This window comes from Hordeum vulgare, chromosome 4H (assembly GCF_904849725.1).
Source record: "Hordeum vulgare subsp. vulgare chromosome 4H, MorexV3_pseudomolecules_assembly, whole genome shotgun sequence".
Taxonomy (NCBI): domain Eukaryota; kingdom Viridiplantae; phylum Streptophyta; class Magnoliopsida; order Poales; family Poaceae; genus Hordeum; species Hordeum vulgare.
In genome coordinates, this window is record NC_058521.1 from 259,145,395 (window position 1) to 259,165,947 (window position 20,553).

The window sequence follows — 20,553 nt, forward strand, 5'->3', positions numbered from 1 at the left end:
CCTCACACGGCGAAGTACCTCCTCCTCGAGGGTCGGCTGCCTCCGCACCGAAAGTGGCCCACGCGACCGCCACCAAAGAAGCTTCGGGTCGACAACAGGAGCCAGATTCCTCGCCAAGATGTGCGTCCCAGAAGGTAGCACCTCCTAGTGCTAGCCCGGCGGAGCCCAGCCCCGCACATGCTGGCGCCTATCAAGCAGGTGGTCGCCACCCAGTTGACGACGAGGATGGGGATGGGCATTGTCGACGTAAGAAAACAATTTCTACAACTATTTAAAGCCGTACTATTTAAAGAATAAATCTGGAATTAATATATGTCGTTGATGATTTGTTTGCAAATTCCAATTTCATTAGGTAGCAATGGGCAGGAATAGAGAAACAAATTTGAATGAATAGAGAAAAAATATGCAAATTCCAATTTAATTCAGTAGTGGAGGAGCTCACGGGGGCTGATGGGCTCGGGGTGGCGACGACGTCGATGGGCTCGGGGCGACGTTACGGGCTCGGGGGCAACGATGACGGGCTCGGGTGCGACGACTATAGGCTCGGGGCGATGGTGACGGGCTCGGGGGCGACGACGACGGGCTCGGGACGGCGACGGTGATGTGCTCGGGGGCGGCGACAATGATGGGATCGGGGACGACGACGACAAGGAGGACTGGATCGGGGGTGGCGACGACGACAAGGACTGGCTCAGGGGTGGCGATGAGCTCTGGCAGTTTGGGGGAGTTTGGGGGAAATTTCGACAACTCCCGCCTTATATGCGAAAACCTTTGGTCCCGGTTGGAGGCAAAAACCGGGACCAATGCCACCCTTTTGTCCCAGTTGTTGCCGCAAACAGGGACTAAAGGTCAATTTTCAGCAGCCCAAAGGGCAGGAAGAAGAGACCTTTAGTCCCGGTTTGTCCCACCAACCAACACAAAAGGGTGTCATTAGTCCCGCTGAGTGCCACCAACCGACACGAAAAGGCATGTGCCTGCCACAGCCGCGGTGCGGTTGGATGTTTAATCCCACCTCGCTAGCCGAGAGAGCTCGGGAGTGGTTTATAAGTGCTGGTGCGCACACCCTGTCGAGCTCCTCTTAACCGCAGGCTTCCGGCCCTAATCTGTAACTGCGCGAGGGCCTATTGGGCCTTCTGCGGGCCTGAATCCTATCCCAACTCTCTGGTTGGGTTTCTAGTCGTATTTAGGTCGTGGTGGCCGAGCGGGTGGCAATTTTTTACTATGAAAAATCTACTTTTTTGTTTCGTTTTTACTTTATTTCTTTTATTTTATGAATAACTTTACTAAAAATAGTCTATTGAGTGATTCTTTTTCCTGCTATTTAATATTACTCTATTTTATCATTATATTCAATTTCGTAGGTTATAAGTTATTTTAAATGTCTCTCGTAATCAAAAACAGATTTGGTACAAAAGGGTTTCATTTTTTGGAACTTATTTGAACTCGAGACTTTTTATGTTTTCAAAATGCACCATTCAAGGCCACATCATCAATTTTCAACACTTTGTGAGTTCATTTGGTATTTTCCATACATTTACTGATTATTTTGAGCTAAATGACCCACAAATTGAAAAGCACTACAAATGAACTCTGAATAGGTTGAAAGTTGGCATGGTGTCATCATTTCACCCACGTAGCATGTGCTAAAAAGTTGAGAGGATTGCGGCAAAACCCGATGCACTTTGTGTACAAATCGGATAATCTCTTTCGAAGTATCAAGGTTTCTTACGAAAACTCATCTGTTACAAAAGGGATTTCATTTTTTTGTGTGTTCAAAATGCACCATTCAAGGCCACATCATCAATTTTCAACACTTTTCGACTTCACTTCGTATTTTTCATGCATTTACTGATTTTCTTTTGAGATAAATGACCTACAAATTAAAAAGCACTACAAAAGAACTCTGAATAGGTTAAAATTTGGCATGGTATCATCATTTCACCCACATAGCATGTGCTAAAAAGTTGAGAGGGTTGTGGCAAACACTAGATGCACTTCGTGTATAAATCGGACAATCTCTTTCGAAGTATCAGGGTTTCTTATGAAAACTCATCTATTACAAAAGATATTTCATTTTTTGTACTTATTTGAACTCCAGACTTTTCGTGTGTTCAAAATGCACCATTAAAGGCCACATCATCAAGTTTCAACACTTTGTGAGTTCATTTGGTATTTTTCACGCATTTACTAAATTCTTTTAGCTAAATGACCCAGAAATTGAAAAACACTATAAATGAACTTCGAATAGGTTGAAAGTTGGCATGGTATCATCATTTCACCCACATAGCATGTGATAAAAAGTTGAAAGGTTTACGGCAAAAATTGGATGCACTTCGTGTACAAATCGGACAATCTCTTTCGAAGTATCACAGTTTCTTACGAAAACTCATCTCTTACAAAAGGGATTTTGTTTTTTTGAAATTATTTGAACTCCAAAATTTTTGTGTGTTCAAAATGCACCATTCAAGGCCACATCATCAATTTTCAACACTTCCTGAGTTCATTTGGTATTTTTCATGCATTTACTGATTTTTTTTGAGCTAAATGACCCAGAAATTAAAAAGCACTACAAATGAACTCTGAATAGGTTGAAAGTTGGCATCGCATCATCATTTCACCCACATAGCATGTTCTAAAAAATTTAGAGGGTTGCGGCAAAAACTGGATGCACTTTGTGTACAAATCGGACAATCTCTTTTGAAGTATGAGGGGTTCTTACGAAAACTCATGTGTTACAAAACGGATTTCATTTTTTGGAACTTATTTGAACTCGAGACTTTTTATGTGTTCAAAATGCACCATTCAAGGCCACATCATCAATTTTCAACACTTTGTGAGTTCATTTGGTATTTTCCATACATTTACTGATTATTTTGAGCTAAATGACCCACAAATTGAAAACCACTACAAATGAACTCTGAATAGGTTGAAAGTTGGCATGGTATCATCATTTCACCCACATAGCATGTGCTAAAAAGTTGAGAGGGTTGCGGCAAAAACATGATCCATTTCGTGTACCAATCGGACAATCTCTTTCAAAGTATCAGGCTTTCTTACGAAAACTCATGTGTTACAAAAGGGATTTCATTTTTTAACTTATTTGAACTGCAGACATTTTGTGTGTTCAAAATGAACCATTCAAGGCCATATCATCAATTTTCAACACTTCCTGAGTTCATTTGGTATTTTTCATGCATTTATTGATTTGTTTTGAGCTAAATGACCCACAAAGTGAAAAGCACTACAAATGAACTCTGAATAGGTTGAAAGTTGGCATGGTATCATCATTTCACCCACATAGCATGTGCTAAATAGTTAAGAGGGTTGCTGCAAAAACTGGATGCACTTTGTGTACAAATCGGACAATGTCTTTCGAAGTATTAGGGTTTCTTAGGAAAACTCGTGTGTTATAAAAGGGATTTCATATTTTTTTTGAACTTATTTGAACTCCAGACTTTTTTTGTGTTCAAAATGAACCATTCAAGGCCACATCATTAATTTTCAACACTTTCTGCCTTCATTTGGTATTTTTCATGCATTTACTGATTTGTTTTTGAGCTAAATGACCCAAAAATTGAAAAGCACTACAAATGAACTCTGAATAGGTTGAAAGTTGGCACGGTATCATAATTTCACCAACATAGCATGTGCTAAAAAGTTGAGAGGGTTGCGACAAAAACTGGATGCACTTCGTGTACAAATCGGACAATCTCTTTTGAAGTATCATGGTTCTTACGAATCTCTTACAAAAGGGATTTCATTTTTTTGAACTTATTTGAACTCCAGACTTTTTGTGTGTTCAAAATGAACCATTCAAGGCCACATCATCAATTTTCAACACTTTCTGACTTCATTTGGTATTTTTCATGCATTTACTGATTTTTTTTGACTTTGTTAGGGTTTCATTTTTAACGCTTTTCAATTTCAGGGTCATTAGTTTGTACACAAAGTTAAGAGGGTTACAACAAATGAAGAATGCTATATATATGTCGTTGAAATGCATGATACCATGAAAAGTAGCAAATGAAGTTAGAAAGGGCTAAACTATTAAAATTTGGAAACTATAATGGCACAAAAAGAAACTAGACATATATAAATTGGTCCAAGCAGTACATAATAATACTCGTCTAAGCAATACATAATAATAGCTAGCATAGATATATATATATAAGTGTTCGCCGTTGTGAACACTACTCGTCTGAATCAGAATGTCCCCAAGCTGGTGTGAGGTGATGTTGGCCATAGTCCATGATTTGAATCTTGCGGTACAATTCGCATGAAACGTATGCATCTTTTGATGCATACTCAATATTGATAGGGTCAAGTGGGGTCATCTCCTACTTTGTGTGATGATACCTTGGGAATTTGGTCTTCATATCAGCGTACTCCTCGTCGATCAAGGCGACTGCCATCTGAGCCATCGAAGTCCTCTCATGTTGAAGCTTGAATTTGTCTTGGATATCAATGTGGCAGTTAGCTGGTATCTCAATACGGAAGATGTGGCTCATCTTGAGCTTGTCGTTCCTTATATCAATACTAGCAAAATGTATGTCGTTGCGAAGGAAGTCCATGAGTTCTAGACAATGCTTGTCACTACTGGAACAGCATCAAATTAAAATGGAACAAATGTTACATACTGCTGCAACAAGAAAAATTGTTTCACTACAACTAAAGAGAAATTGATCTTTAGGATTCAAATGGAACATATTTTAGGATTCTGCAACAAGGAAAATTGTTTCACTACAACTTTAGCTTCAGCAACCTAAATTTTGTGTCATTCTTGGAGGAAAAGTAGAAGATTGTTGACAAAAAGGTAGTATGTAGTACTACCGCTTGTAGCATGAAATATGTATAACTTTAGTTTTTTATCTTCTTCTTTGCCACCTCATGATGCTAAATAAAATGCTTCTACACCTGCTACTACAACTATGAGATTGCTAAAAGCAAAGTTGATGTTTGTTGATCATGTTTTATACTACAAATTAGCTTTTCCTAGTAAATGCAATATGTACTAGGAGCAATTCAGGAAATGGCCATCATTACCATTGTTTGTAACATGGCTGTCAATGCTAGCTCGGGACATTGCAACATCTGCATCTCCCTAACTTCTCTATTGTTGAAACAGTGTAACATGCCTAATTTTGAACGATGCAGTTCATACTACATTTTTATACAGAAAATCATGAACATGGCACTCTCATCTTGCTACATGCTTCTACTTGAATGATGATATATTTGGTCCTTTCGTTTCTAAGTTTTCCTAGATGTTGCAACATCTTGTTCGTTCAACCTTTTTAGTACAGAAAATTGTCCAACATCAGCAGATATCATTAACATGCAACATGCAGGTTATTTGAGGAATTTTTCTTACTTACTATTGCAATTCTTAAATATTTTGAAACTATATTTCACTACAACTTAAGAGAAATTGATCTTTAGGATTCAAATGGAACATATTACTATCCTATGCAATTTTCATATCCTATGAATTGATCAAGAAACCCTAAATGAACTATGACATTTCTATCCAATGGAACATAGAAACTGCATATATTATAGAAACTACATAAAGTAACTATGACATATATATATATATATTGTTATCCAATGGAACCTAGATCACTATATGCAATTGCTATCCAATGGAACATAGAAACTGCATATTGCTATCCAATGGAACCTAGATCACTATATGCAATTTCCATAACCTTGGATCAAAGAAAGCCTCAAAACTTACCTCGCCCACTGGAAGATCATGACATTTCTCTTGAAACATAGTTGGATGACGGCAACACCTTGTTGATTGGTCGTGTACTCCAGATCAAGCCCCATGAAATTCTCATTCTCCTCCGCCTCTGGAAGCCATTTCTTGAAATAGGTAAGAAAACGCGGCAGCATGGCGCTGTCATTTGTGTACACGACATTGAGTTCGGTTGTGCCATGTGCGAGCACCTCTCCATAGCGAGTGGTTGGCATGGTGGAGGAAGAGAAGGGAATAAGAGAGGGGGAGAAGAGAGGGGAAGAAGAGAGGAAAGCGAGAGAGAAGAAGAAATAGAGAAATGGCGATACTCTGCTTCGGTTCATGCTTTTCATCGCTCGAAACAACGCGGGAGAGGAACCATTTGGACCTTTAGTCATGGGTTGAGCCACCAACCGGGACTAGAGGGGTGAGACAAACGGTTACCACCACCCCTTAGTCCCGGGTTGAGCCGCCAACTGGGACTAAAGGGGAATACGAATGGTTGCCGGCCCATTGGTCCCGGTTCATATATGGAACCGGGACCAAACGGGTGAATCGAACCAGGACCAATGGCCCATGATGCCCGAACGATGCCCTGGCCTCACGAACTAGGACCGATGCCCCCATGGGTCCCGGGTCGTGAGTGAACCGGGACTAATGGGATTTCAGGCCCTAGAACAAAGCCCTCTGTTCTACTAGTGGTAGGTACATCCCACAAATTGATTCTGAGAGAAACATTTCCCTTCGTCTGCACAACCCACACATTCAATCCACGAGAAACATTTCCGTTCATCTGCATATCCCATATAGTGAATCCCAGAAAAACGTTTTCGTTCGTCTGCACACCCCACATAGTGATTCCCAAACAAACGTTTCCATTCGTATATACATCCCACACTGTTGTATGTATAGCCTCCTGTGTGATAGATGTAACGATCACACATGCTCTGCCTCTATTAACAGTTTTCGTTATTCAACTATATCACACACGATTCAATGAAGAAAACTGTATGGCATTGGGTTATCCATCGCAACCTCTTTTACTGCTAGAACCATTTGCAAAGATCCATGACCCATTTAGTAGGTTTATTAGTTTACAATTAATAATTCCAGTATTATGAAAATTCACATTTCATGTCTAACAGTTGTTTTCCAATTTCATATCAGGCACATAAATATATTTTAACATCACAGTACGGTAGCTACCTGAAATCAATACAATACCGCATATAGCTAGTTCACCTTCATACAATAGAATAATATTAGAATAATATATTTGTTTCCCTAATCGACTGATGCATGATCAACGAGGAGAGTCTTCTCCACGTGTGCTTTCAGTTCAGTAAAAACCTATTTTGCACTGACCGACACCATCTTAGCATATTCTAATTTAAAAAGTTGAGCGCATGCTCCATCTTACTCATTTCTTCCGGCATCTTGTAATGTTCTTCAGCGCTCACAACACTTTCTCTAAGCCTATCTCTATTATCTTCCTCATACATGCTCCACAACTTTGCTAGGCACTCTTGAATAACCCACTCTAGGTAAGAACACTTCCATTCATCCTATAATATTTAAAACTAAATCAGTAAGAATTGTAGGTAAAATGGGTTTCTAGAAGCATAGAAAATCACCAAATACATATTTTGAAAAACTGAAGAAACACATTAATTATGACATATCTTCTCAAAATTATAAATGTGCAAATGAATTAATTGCTACTGAGACACCAACCAAATTCAGAAACATGAGAAACTTTAATTAACTGTAACAACTCTACTAGCTCTTAGTCATGTACTATAAATAAGAAATTTAACATTTTTATGAGGAAGCTAAATATAACTGGAACAACATAGTGACAGTGTTTGGATGACACCAAATTGATACTAACACGTGTGCACATGCACAAATTTAGTAACATAGAACTAATAACACTAAGGCCATCCACTATGTATGCCAAAACCAGTGTCAAGATAACTGTTGCTTCATTTGGCACCGGTGCCCTACACTGGTGAGCTGATGCAGAGGAAAAAATCAGGGAACCGGACTCCGGAGCACCTAGTTGCTTTGTTGCCCAGTTCCATTGTGCCATACAGTTTTCGTATTTTACTGCTTGGCTGCTCGGATGTGTGGAGCAAAGTTGGCTGCACAAACACCCGAAGCGGTGCCAGATAATTTTCTAATGGCACCGCCGATGAGATGGGAACATTTTTAGATACTGGGTAGAAACTGTGACACTCTCGTAGTCATAACCAGAATAACATAGCACAATGACAGTGTTTGAATCACATCTAACAAATGATTGGTAACAAAAAACCTAGGGCTAATGTTCTCTGCACATGCCAGACACTTCCTCCCACTTTCCACATATTGAAACACAACTAACTTCATGCATGGAGATGGACGATGACAATGAACAGGCAGATCTTCAGCCACCCCGCTCCATTCCTTGCAACTGATGGTCCTAGGGAGCTACAAGAGGAAGAAATGACTCAAATTGACCACTTGGTTAAAATCCTTCATTCCAAATCATAACCCGGGAGAGAGAGATGAGAGGCATACCTGGGTGGTGAAAGATTCATCGTTGGAGGAGGAACCACTCGAGAGGTCATTAAAGAAGATCATGGTGATCGCGACGGTTGGATGCGAGACTGCGATAGCGAGGAAGCAAGTGAGGAAGTCGTTATATCTTGTGAAGGAAGGAAGGAATAAACAGGGGAAATGTGACTTGTGGTGGGGACAAAAAGGGGTGGGGAGGGTGGGAGTTAGATATTTTGGCAGTACGCCAGAAATTTGAAAGGTGGAGGGAAACTCCGCACCTGGTGCCACGAGAAACCATTCACTTTGAACGAATGTGTGCTTTGCAAACGATTCTTGTGCATTACACGCATGCGATGAGTTTGATCATTCAAATTTTGGTGGAAATTCCCTTGGTACCATCCTCATCGATGTCATTGCATAAATTAACATCGCTTGCCAATTAGGGCACATAGAAGAGCCTATAGTGCATGGAACACACTTACTGAATCGAGCAATTTTAGTAATTAAATAGAGCGGGTTGACCTAAACATTGCTTTAAGAAAGACCAGCGTTATAAACAAAGGCTAAATACGCATAATTTAAAAAAAATCGCCGCCATGCCGCCCTATGCCTCGTGGATGTAAGATGACACGTTGATGACTTTTCCTAGAGACATGCTGATAACCCACAAGTATAGAGGATCGTTTGTAGACGTTTTCGATAAATAAGAGTGTCGAACCTAACGAGGAGCTAAAGGTAGAACAAATATTCCCTCAAGTTCTATAGACCACCGATACAACTCTACGCACACTTAATGTTTTCTTTACCTAAAACAAAAATAAAACTAGAAGTACTTTGCGAGAATAAAACTAGAAATAAATTGCAAGATAATAAATATAGTAGCGTAGTAGCAAGCTTTTTGTAACACAATAGAAGGATTTGTACCTAGGAAATTGACTATGTTACTAGACCGATAACAAGTTTTTATGTGGGAGAGGCCACTGCTAGCCTGTCATCCCTTACTTGGAATTCTATGCACTTATAACTGGAACAATTAGCTAGCATGCACAACTACTAACGTTCATTGAGGCAAAACCCAACCGTAGTATTAAGATATATAGTGGTCCCCTTTCAATCCCGTATGCATCAATTTCTATGTTAGGAAGAAGTACTCTATCACTCTTGCCCTCCAATGCATAGTCCTATCATCATACAATTAACCCTATAGTGTGATCCACATGCGTGCTTATATGATGGGCACCAAAATAAAGCAACATATCCACAAGAAAATAAAACCACACATAGCAATTTCACCAATTTGCCCATAAGACAAAACAGATCTACTCGAACATCATAGGATAGCCACATATCATTCGGAAATAGTATGTAGTGTTGAGAACCATGTTCAAGTAGAGAGTTACAACGGTAATAGAGGTGTTACACCGCTGCATAGAGGGGGATAAAGTTGGTGTTGACGGTGGCAAGATTGTTGATGTAGATCGTCGTCATGCTCCTTGCCTCGGTGGCACTCCAGCTCCACCGGGAGAGAGGGGGAAAGAGCTCCCCTCCTTCTTCTTCTTCTTCCTTGGACCCCCTAGATGGGAGGAGAGTTACCCCTTTGGTCCATGGCCTCCATGGCGGCGTATGAGCCGGAGCCCCTCCGAGATTGGATCTCCCTCTCTGTTATCTTCTTTTTTGCATTTCTGTTTTCTGGCCCTTCACCGTTTCTTAAATTCCCAGAGATACGCAACTCCGATCGGGCTGAAAGTTTTACATGATTTGTTTCCATAAATTATATTTCTTGCACCCGAAGTAGAGCCCTGATAGACTTACGGGGTGGCCACTAACCACCACCCCATGCCATGGGGTGTGGGTTGTGCCCTGGTAGGTTGTGGAGGTCGTGGGCCTCCATTGACGTTTATTCCAACTCCCAAAAATCACATATTTCCAAAAATAATTCTCCGTAAATTTTATCGCATTTGGACTTTGTTTGATATGGATATTCTGAGAAACAAAAAAACATGCAACAAAACAGGAACTGGCATTGGGAACTGGATAAGTAAGTTAGTCCCAATATTAATATAAAATGTTGCCAAATGTTTATGAAAGTTGTAGAACATAAGCATGAAGCAATCAAAAATTATAGATACGACACACACGTATGAGCATCCCCAAGCTTAATTCATGCTCGTCCTCGAGTAGGTAAAAGGTAAAAACATAATTTTTGATGTGGAATGCTACCTAACATAGAGTTCAACAAATGTATAATCATGGCATGAATATTAAGATACAAGTGATTCAAGGCAATAGTCTATCATTTGACAAAAAAGACATCCATACTCATGTTTAGTAGCAAACAATCATGTACTTTCAAAATAACAATGCTTGAAGAATTTTATCCCTACAAGATCGTATAGCCTATCATGCTTAGTCTTCCTAGCTTAAGGTATAAATCATGAGCACCCCGGTGTCAAATCAAGCAATTGGAAATTACTTTTTAACGCGCTTTAGCTTTTTATTACTCACTCAATACATGAGCGTGAACTATGGATATAGCATAAAGGTGGAATGGAATATGGTGGTAGGTTTCAAAGGAGTAAAAGTGAAGACGAAAGTCTCGCATCAACTCGCCGTATCAACGGGCTATGGACATGCCCATCAATAGATATCAATGCTAGGAGTAGGGTTTGTCATGCAACGGGTGCACTAGATCTATGGGTGTATGAAAGCTCGACTGAACCTAAGTGGGTGTGCATCCAACTTCTTGCTCATGAAGACCTCATGCATTTGAGGAAGCCCATCATCGGAGTATACAAGCCAAGTTCTATAATAAAAAAATCCCACTAGTATATGAAAGTGACAAAATAAGAAACTCTCTATATGAAGAACATGGTGCCACTTTGACGCACAAGTGTGGTAAAGGATAGTAGCAAAGTCCTTTCTCTCCTTTTCTCTCGTTTATTTATTTATTTATTTTCATGGTGGGTTTTTCTTTTTTCCTTTTTTGCCTCCCCAATTTTTTCCTTTTTTGTGGTGGGCTCATTTGGCCTCCCCCATTTTTTGTCCATAGTCCCATCCCGACTTGTGGGTGAATCATAGTATCCATCATCCTATTCTCTTTGGGAAAATGCTCTAATAATGCTGATCATCACACTTCTATTTACTTACAACTCATTATTACAAGTCGATACCTAGGACAAAGTATGACTCTGTATGAATGCCTCTAGCAGTGTACCCTGAAGTGCGATTGTCTAGCGTAGCACGGACATAAGAAAATGGACAAGCCATGGAAATATCATGATAGCTATCTTACGATCATTCAAAGCAATATGACAATGAATGCTCAAGTCATCAAAATGGAAGCGGTGGAAGTTGCATGGCAATATATCACAGAATGGCTATGGAAATTCCACAATAGGTAGGTATGGTGGCTGTTTTGAGGAAGATATAATAAGGCTTATGTGTGATAGAGCGTATCATATCATGGGGTTTGGATGCACCTACGAAGTTTGCACCGACTCTCAAGGTGAGAAATGGCAATGCACAGTACCGTAGAGGCTAGCAAATTGCAGAAAGGTAAGAGTGCGTATAATCCATGGACTCACATTAGTCATAAAGAACTCATATACTTATTGCAATATTTTATTAGCTCTCTCAAAGCAAAGCGCTACTCGCATGCCCCTAGGGAGTAGGTTGAGAGGATTTAACCATCGCGCGACTCCGATTATAACAACACAAAGGATTTCAATCAAGGATAAATTATGCTCCAACTCCCTCACATAACCAAAGACTATATGTGCATGCTTCGGGAATCATAAACCTTAACATCAATATTCTTACTAATCCTGAATCATCAACTAGTGCACCCACATATTACTATCTTAATGTCGCAAAACTATTGTAGGGAATCAAGCATATCATACTCGGTGATGTACAAGTTTTATGTAGGATTTTATGACTAACTATGTAAATGACCAATTCCTTTGGACTCACTGAATAGGTATATGTGAAGCATGAGAGTTAAATTCTTTCTACAAAATATGACGCTCTATTAAATATAAGTGAAGCAGAAGAGCATTCTACAAATAACGGTTTTCTATATGTAGAGAAACATGCAATCCAAACTTCAAATGATATAAGTGAAGCACATGAAGCATTCTATAAAGCCATACTCAAAAGGTATAAGTCAAGTGCAATGAGCATTTCATAAATAAAATATGGACTATGTCATACCAGCATGTTGCATAAAATGAAAGTGAAAACTAAACACAAAATACGCTCCAAGATTTACTCATATCACGTGAACAAAACGAAGAAGAAAACATACCGACACTTGTTGAAGAAAGATGGGATGCCTTCCGAGGCATCACCAAGCTTAGAAGCATGAGTCTCCTTGGATATTTACTTGGGGTTCCCTATGAATCCCCAAGCTTGAACTCTTGCCTCTCCTCCTTCTCCACACATCGATACCTCCTTGACCTTCGAACACTTAATCCACACAAAACTTAACAAAAAACTCGTGAGATTCGTTAGTATAATAAGGAAAAATACTACCATAAGTACTATAGAAAACCCATTCATATTTTTTTTACATTATAGCTACTGTAATATAACTTCTCCATGGCTTATTCCACCGATATAATCGATAGTTTCATCAAAATGAGCAAAACAATGCATCAAAAACAGAATCTGTCGAAAACAGGACAATCTGTAGTAATCTGAACAATGACCAAACTTCTTTAACTTTGAAATTCTGAAAAATTAGGACGAAATAATAAAATTGCATAGCACTACTGTGTACAAATTTCAGAAACTTTTGACGTTCCAGTAAAAAATGTAAATTCACGCACTACAGCGAAGGTTTCCGTTTTTGCACCACACATACCAACAAGCAATCTAATCATCCTAAAGGCAAATCTTGGCACATTATTTTGATAATACAATGGATTTGTACAAGGAGATAATTATTTTTATTGAAAAGTTTCTTTAATATAGATTCACAAAGTTTCCATGGGGATGAAGTTCAAGGACGTCCCCCACTTCAACGGTGTTCGTCTTTCTCACTTTCACTTTCCTTTTGAAAAGTTTTAGGTTGCCATCTATATTTTTTGTTTTTACACTTTATAAAAGAAAATTGTAGAAATAAATGACTCTTTAAAACTTATGGGTTGTCTCCCTAGCAGCTTTTTCTTCAAATCCATTATGCTAGGCATCAAGTGCTCAAGTAATGGATCCACCCGGATACCAAGGTATATCCAAGACAATTTTAATTAAAAATGATTTGTAATTTAGCATTGAGCACAAAGCAACACATATCATGCAATGACGAAGTCTAACTCCCTTCCTATGCATCATCATGTCATAAAAGAACAATTCATGCACAACAAGTAAAGGCTAATACATAACATAAGTAGTTTCTTGCAATTTTATCGTGTTGGAAACATAAAGAAGTGGAGATGTAGTTCCTCCCTGATAATAATTGCAAGTAGGAGCAGTAGGCACATGCATATTATATCCATGAAAATCACCATGTGTAATAGTAAAACACAACCCATCAATATAATCCTTAATAAGAGCAAACTTCTCCGAAATAGTGTAGTTGAGAGAATTCAGAAAGATAATAGGACTATCATGTGTGGGTGCAATAGCAACAACTTCATTCTTACCATAAGGAACTATAGCAAGTTCATATTCACAATCATAATTCGTATTGGCATCTTGGCGGCAAGCATAGCAAGCATCAATTTCATCATAAAAGGATATTTCAAAAGAGTCAACGGGATCATTGCAGTTATCATAGCATTCATCCTTTGGTAAGCACGAAGGGAAATTAGTGGAAGACTTACTCTTATTAGAAGGTGGGCACATGTAGCTAATCCGCTCTTCCTCCTTTTGTTTTTCACTCTCCTCGTCATCTTTTTCATCTCACAGTTTCATCAATTTCTTCTTCCATAGATTCCTCCAAAATATTAATCTCTTCTTGGACAGTAGAGGAGATCTCAATATATAGTTTAACATAAGCATTAAAAGCATAGTTTTTGTAGCAATGTTTAAGTATGGCAAAAAATCATATTTGTAAAGAGTAGCATCATACTTTTAAATCAAAGAAGCAATTTCATAAGCACCCTTAAAAGCAACAAATTATTCAATTTGTTCAACATCATAATAACTATAAACACCTTTAGCATAAGAAGATAAGATTCCATTATCACTAAACTCACATTTGTAGGGATGGTGTTTCTTAGAGTCTTCAGAACAACAAGTAAAATCATATATTTCACATAAATTCCAAGCATAGCAATGCAAAGTATTAATATGATGCCATAAAAGTTTCCCTTTTTGAGATAAGTGGTATCGCACATGATAAGCATGCTCATCTAATGATTTGCGCTCAACTAAACTAGTTGGGGTTTCAGCACAAGAACATAGGGATCTAAGATAATCCAAGTAAAAAAGCTTGAGCAGTATGATAGATTTTGGGTGGTTCTTCAACCATTGATTTGGTAGGTACAACTAATTTTGATAGAATAGAAGAAAAAAATAAAAACTACTTAGTGATAAAGCAAACAAGCACACACGAGAATATTCACCCCACGCTATTGCTCCGTGATAACGGATCCAGAAAAAGGTCTTGATAACCCACAAGTATAGGGGGGTCGTTTGGAGCCCTTTTCTATAAATAAGAGTGTCGAACCCAATGAGGAGCTAAAGGTAGAAAAAATATTCCCTCAAGTTCTATCGACCACCGATACAAGTCTACGCACACTTAACGTTTGCTTTACCTAATTTAAGAATTAAACTAGAAGTACTTTGCAAGAATATAACTATAAATAAATTGCAAGATAATAAATATAGTAGTGTAGTAGCGAGCTTTTTGTAACACAAGAGAAAGATCTATCTCTAGGCAATTGACTACATTACTAGACCGATAGCAAGTTTTAATGTGGGAGAGGCCACTGCTAGCATGTCATCCCTTACTTGGAATTCTATGCACTTATGATTGGAACTATTAGCAAGCATCTACAAATACTATTGTTCATTGAGGCAAAACCTAACCGTAGCATTAAGATATATATTGGTCCCACTTCAATCCCGTATGCATCAATTTCTATGTTAGTAATAAGTACGCAGTCACTCTTGCCCTCCAATGCATAGTCCAATCAATATACAACTAACCCTATGGTGTGATCCACACGCACACTCATATGATGGGCACCAAAGGACATTAACATATCCACAAGCAAATTAAACCAATCATAGAAATTTCACCAATTAGCCCATAGGACAAAACAGATCCACTCAAACATCATAGGATAGCCACATATCATCGGAAAATAGTATGTAGTGTTAAGAACCATCTTTAAGTAGAGAGCTATAGTGGGAAAAGAGGTGTTTGACTGCTGCATAAAGGGGGAGAGGGTTGGTGGTAATGGTGGCAAGATTGTTGATGTACATCGCCTTCATGCGCTTTACCTGGGCGGCACCCCGACGCCACTAGGAGAGAGGGGGAGCCCCCTCCTTCTTCTTCTTGCATGCCCCCTTGATGGGGGGAGAGTTCCCCTTTGGTCCATGGAATCCATGGCGCCAGAGGAGCAGGAGACCCTCAAGATTGGATCTCCCTCTCTGTTCTCTTCTATTTCACGTTCCTATTTTCTGGCCCGTCACCGTTTCTTAAATTCCCGGAGATCTATAACTCCGATCGGGCTGAAAGTTTTACACGATTTTTCCATAAATTATCTTTCTTGCGCCCAAAGTAGAGCCCCAACCGACTTACGGGGTGGTCACTAACCACCATCACGCGCCAGGGTGTGTGGGTCATGCCCTAGTGGGTAGTGGAGGTTGTGGGCCTCTGTTGACGTTGATTCCAACTCCCAAAAGTCACATATATCTCAAAATAATTCGCCATAAATTTTTATCGCGTTTGGACTTTGTTTGATTTGGATATTCTACGGAACAAAAAACATGTAACAAACTGGAACTCACACTCGACACTGCATAAGTAAGTTAGTCCCAATATTAATATAACATGTTGCAAAAGTATATTAAAGTTGTAGAACATTAGCATGAAACAATCAAAAATTATAGATATTATAGAGATGTATCACATGCCACCGTTGTGGATTGCCCCCCTCGCGCTGAAGTCAACTACGTCATCGTCCTCGCGCTCGTCCTCGTTGCTACACTCAAGGTTGTAGTTCTTGTAGTAGTGGATGAACAAGAGCTCGCGTTGGTACTCCACCACCTATTCCTCGACGAACAGACTCTTCTCTACCTCGTCCTCAGCCACGCGCAACTCCTCCTCCTAGCACTCCTTGGTATTCGCTGCCTCCTGCATCTCCATCTCCTGCTCGGTGATCTCATGAGGAAGCAGCTGCTCTATGGCCTCCGCCGCCTTTTTGCAAGTGGGTTACATTCTGGATTCTTAGGTGGCATGGAATATCTCGGCGTGTGTGTCCTTGATCTTGGCGTGGATGGCCTCGACCCGGGCAAGGGCAACATCCATGGCACGAACGGCAGCTCGAGCGCTCTCGGCATTTGTAGCCCGCGTCGCAGCTGCTGCTGCCACCGTGTAGGCTGCCGCACACGCCATCTCAGCGGATGCGTCCGCGCTCAATGCGGATGCGGCTGTGCTCTCGTCGTAGGAGTCTGTGCTTTTAGTGCAAGCGGCGTCACTCGAGGAGGGTGCAACCATCGTACGGGTCCTCACAAAGTGATTCCACGATGTCATTCTTTGCAAGAAGGTGTTGCGAGAATGGGGATCGGGGATTCATGGATTCGGGAGTGACCGGCACTAGAGCATATGAAGTCGGCGAAGCTTATAGAAGAAGACATAAATAGACCCACGAATTTTAATAGCTAATCGTTCCTACAACAAACTGTGTATTTGCTCTGAAAGATGAATTTCGACTACACTCGAATCGGGTGGTGTTTTAAATGTATGAGAAAATTTGGAGTACTAGTACAACTATCATGTCAAAATTTGGAAAATTCCAGGGGTCATTTGACCTTCTTAAGACATTTAAGTGATTTTCTAGCCATTTAATTACCGTAATTCAAATTTGAACTACCTGTAAGTGCAACATCTAACCATAATGGTTTGAAAAATCATATTTGTGTACTTGTGTGCGAGTTAATTCCATGTGTAGTAAATTGGAAGGATTTTCAAATATATTGGTGTCACAGCTTGGACACATGGAGTGCCATGACTTTTAAATTCCAAAAATTAAAAAAATGATCACAAACATATGAAACCTTACTTGACGTAATAGCATGCCACCAAGATGATGTGGTAAATATATTGACATGTTTTACAAAAGTTTGGACACACACCCCTCTTAAACCGGAGCAACTCACAAAGTCTAACCATAGCATTAAACTAGTGGATCCAAATCAGCCCCTTACGAAGCAACGCATAAACTAGGGTTTAAGCTTCTGTCACTCTAGCTACCCATCATCTACTTACTACTTACCAATGCCTTCCTCTAGGCCCAAATAATGGTGAAGTTTTATGTAGTCGACGTTCACATAACACCACTAGAGGAAAAACAAAATACAACATATCAAAATACCGAACGAATACCAAATTCACATGACTATTATTAGCATGACTTATCCCATGTCCTCAGGAACAAAAGTAACTACTCACAAAGCATAATCATAATCATGATTAGAGGTGTAATGAGTAGCATCAAGGATCTGAACATAATCTCTTCCACCAAATAATCCAAGTAGCATCAACTACAAAGAGTAATCAACACTACTAGCAACCTTACAAGTACCAATCGGAGTCACGAGACGGAGATTGGTTACAAGAGATGAACTAGGGTTTGGAGATGAGATGGTGCTGATGAAGATGTTGATGGTGAAGAGTCCCCTCCGATGAGAGGAGTGTTGGTGATGACGATGGCGACGATTTCCCCCTCCGGGAGGGAAGTTTCCCCGGCAGGATCGTCCCGCCGGAGCTCTAGATTGGTTCTGCTCAAGTTCCGCCTCGTGGTGGCAGCGAAACCACGAAAAAGCTCCCTTCTAATTTTTCCTGGACGAAACCCTCCATATAGCAAAAGAGGGGGGCCAGTGGGCCAGTGGGCTGCCCACAAGCCCCCATGGCGCGGCCTGGGGGGGTGTCCGCGCCGTGCAGACTTGTGGGCACCCCGTGGTGCCCCTCCGGTACTTCTTCGGCCCAGTATTTTTTATATATGGGGAAAAAATCTCCGTTGATTTTCACGGCGTTTGGAGTTGCGCAGAATAGGTATCTCCACTTTGCTCCACTTTCAGGCCAGAATTCTAGTTGCCGGTATTCTCCCTCTTCAGGTAAACCTTGCAAAATAAGAGAGAAAAGGCATAAGAATAGTACCATGAAGTGAAATAATAGCCAAAGAAGCGATAAATATCAACATGAAAACATGATGCAAAATGGATGTGTCAACTCCCCCAAGCTTAGACCTCGCTTGTCCTCAAGCGAAAGCCGAGCTCAATAAATATGTCCACATGTTTAGGGAGAGAGGTGTCGACAAAACAAGATACGAACATGCATGCATCATGATCATGATCAGAACAGCATACCAACATATAATCTCTCATGCTAAAGTGATAATTCCTTCACAAAGTAAAGCATGGATCAAGAACCTTACCGAGAAGTAACAACCGATAGCCTTTAGTCATTGAAGCAATTGCAATTTATCACAACATCAGAAAGATTCAATAAGAGCTTGTAAAGAAAATCCACATACTCAATCATTCTTTCGTTCTCTACAATTGCTACAACTCACATGGTACTCAAGAGATCAAAGTTTCAGCTGGACACAGAGAAAGATAGGGGCTTATAGTTTTGCCTCCCAACTGCTTACCTCAAGGGTAATGTCAACAATAATAATGCATGAATGCTTACCTCCAAGTTGACATATGAATATAGATCTTTCCTAAGCATGTGACGGTAGCCAAGACAAAATCAAAATAAGGAATTGGTGAAGATCACCATGACTCTTTCAAGGGAAAAAAAGTAAAGGTACACGATAGGCCCTTCGTAGAGGGAAGCAGAGGTTGTCATGCACTTTTGAGGTTTGGATGCATGTCCTCTTAGTGCGGAGCAACGTCACTTTATATTGCCTCATGTGATAAAGAACTTTATTATGCAGTCTCTCGCTTTTATGTCTTCCTCATCACAGGTTCGTATAAAACTTATTTTCCACACACTAATAGATCATACATATTAGAGAGTAATTTTTATTGCTTGCACCGATGACAACTTACTTGAGGGATCTTATTCAATCCATAGGTAGGTATGGTGGACACTCATGGCAAAACTGGTTTGAAGGTTTATGGATGCACAAGTAGTATCTCTACTTGGTGCGGGAGTTTTGGCTATTGTGAGGTGGAAGCAATCGTCACATGCTAAGGCATCTCTAATCATATAACATTGTTCAGAGCCAAGCAAACACAATTCATTATGTTGTCTTCCTTGTCCAACATCTACTTCTAGGCATGCAATAGTTTAGTGAGTGTTCACAATCATAGATGGTGTCAGAGATGATATATTTATATGTGAACCTCTCCCTCCTTATCACTTCCTATTAATTGCAACAATGACCAAGGTCTACGTTTGGCTACCCTCAACAAGTTTCAATCCTCATTCTTTTTATATGTGAAGCCATCACTTCCCATAAGATCACTACATGACCTTTCATGCTTTTGTTCTATTCTCACTCTTTTGATCATGGCAAAAGGCAAAGCCCTTCAACTAAGACACTCTTTATTATATGGCTCACGAGCAAGAATACATCGGGGGTGACGCAGAGCAAAACTCAAGACTAAAACACTAAGACTTTTAAACTACTAGAGAAAAAAAAACTGAAAAGGAAAACTAAAAACAAAGGTAAAGGCAAAAGATGTGATGGTGATATGATACCGGGGCAACTCCCCCAAGATTGGCACAAACCAAGGGGATTGCCCATACCAATGCTGAGTTGTCTTTCTTTGGTGGTGATGGTGGTGGAGTTGTTGAAGCAGTCTTGAGCTTGTCTAATTTCCACTTGAGCATAAAGTTCTGCTCCCTCAGATCATCATTTTCCTCCTCAAGCTTCAACACTCTATGTCAAAGTTCCTGTTTACTCTCCTCCAAGAAACGAGAAGGGATAAACAAGGTCTTAGGCTTCTTCCTTGAGTCAGGGAGGCTCGACTTCTTGAACTCCACATGAGTGCGTCCAGGTTGAGGTAGAGGAGCCTCCTCTTCATCGGAACTCGTTTGTTCCTTCCCCTTGGGATCATGTCTTCTTCCTCATCAGTGGTCCAGCCAT

General features: G+C 40.1%; 1 pseudogene; it reads left to right on the forward strand.

The window, feature by feature from the left end:
* The window catches only part of LOC123450437, a 77,591-nt pseudogene that overhangs the window by 26,418 nt on the left and 30,620 nt on the right, over positions 1 to 20,553 (forward strand).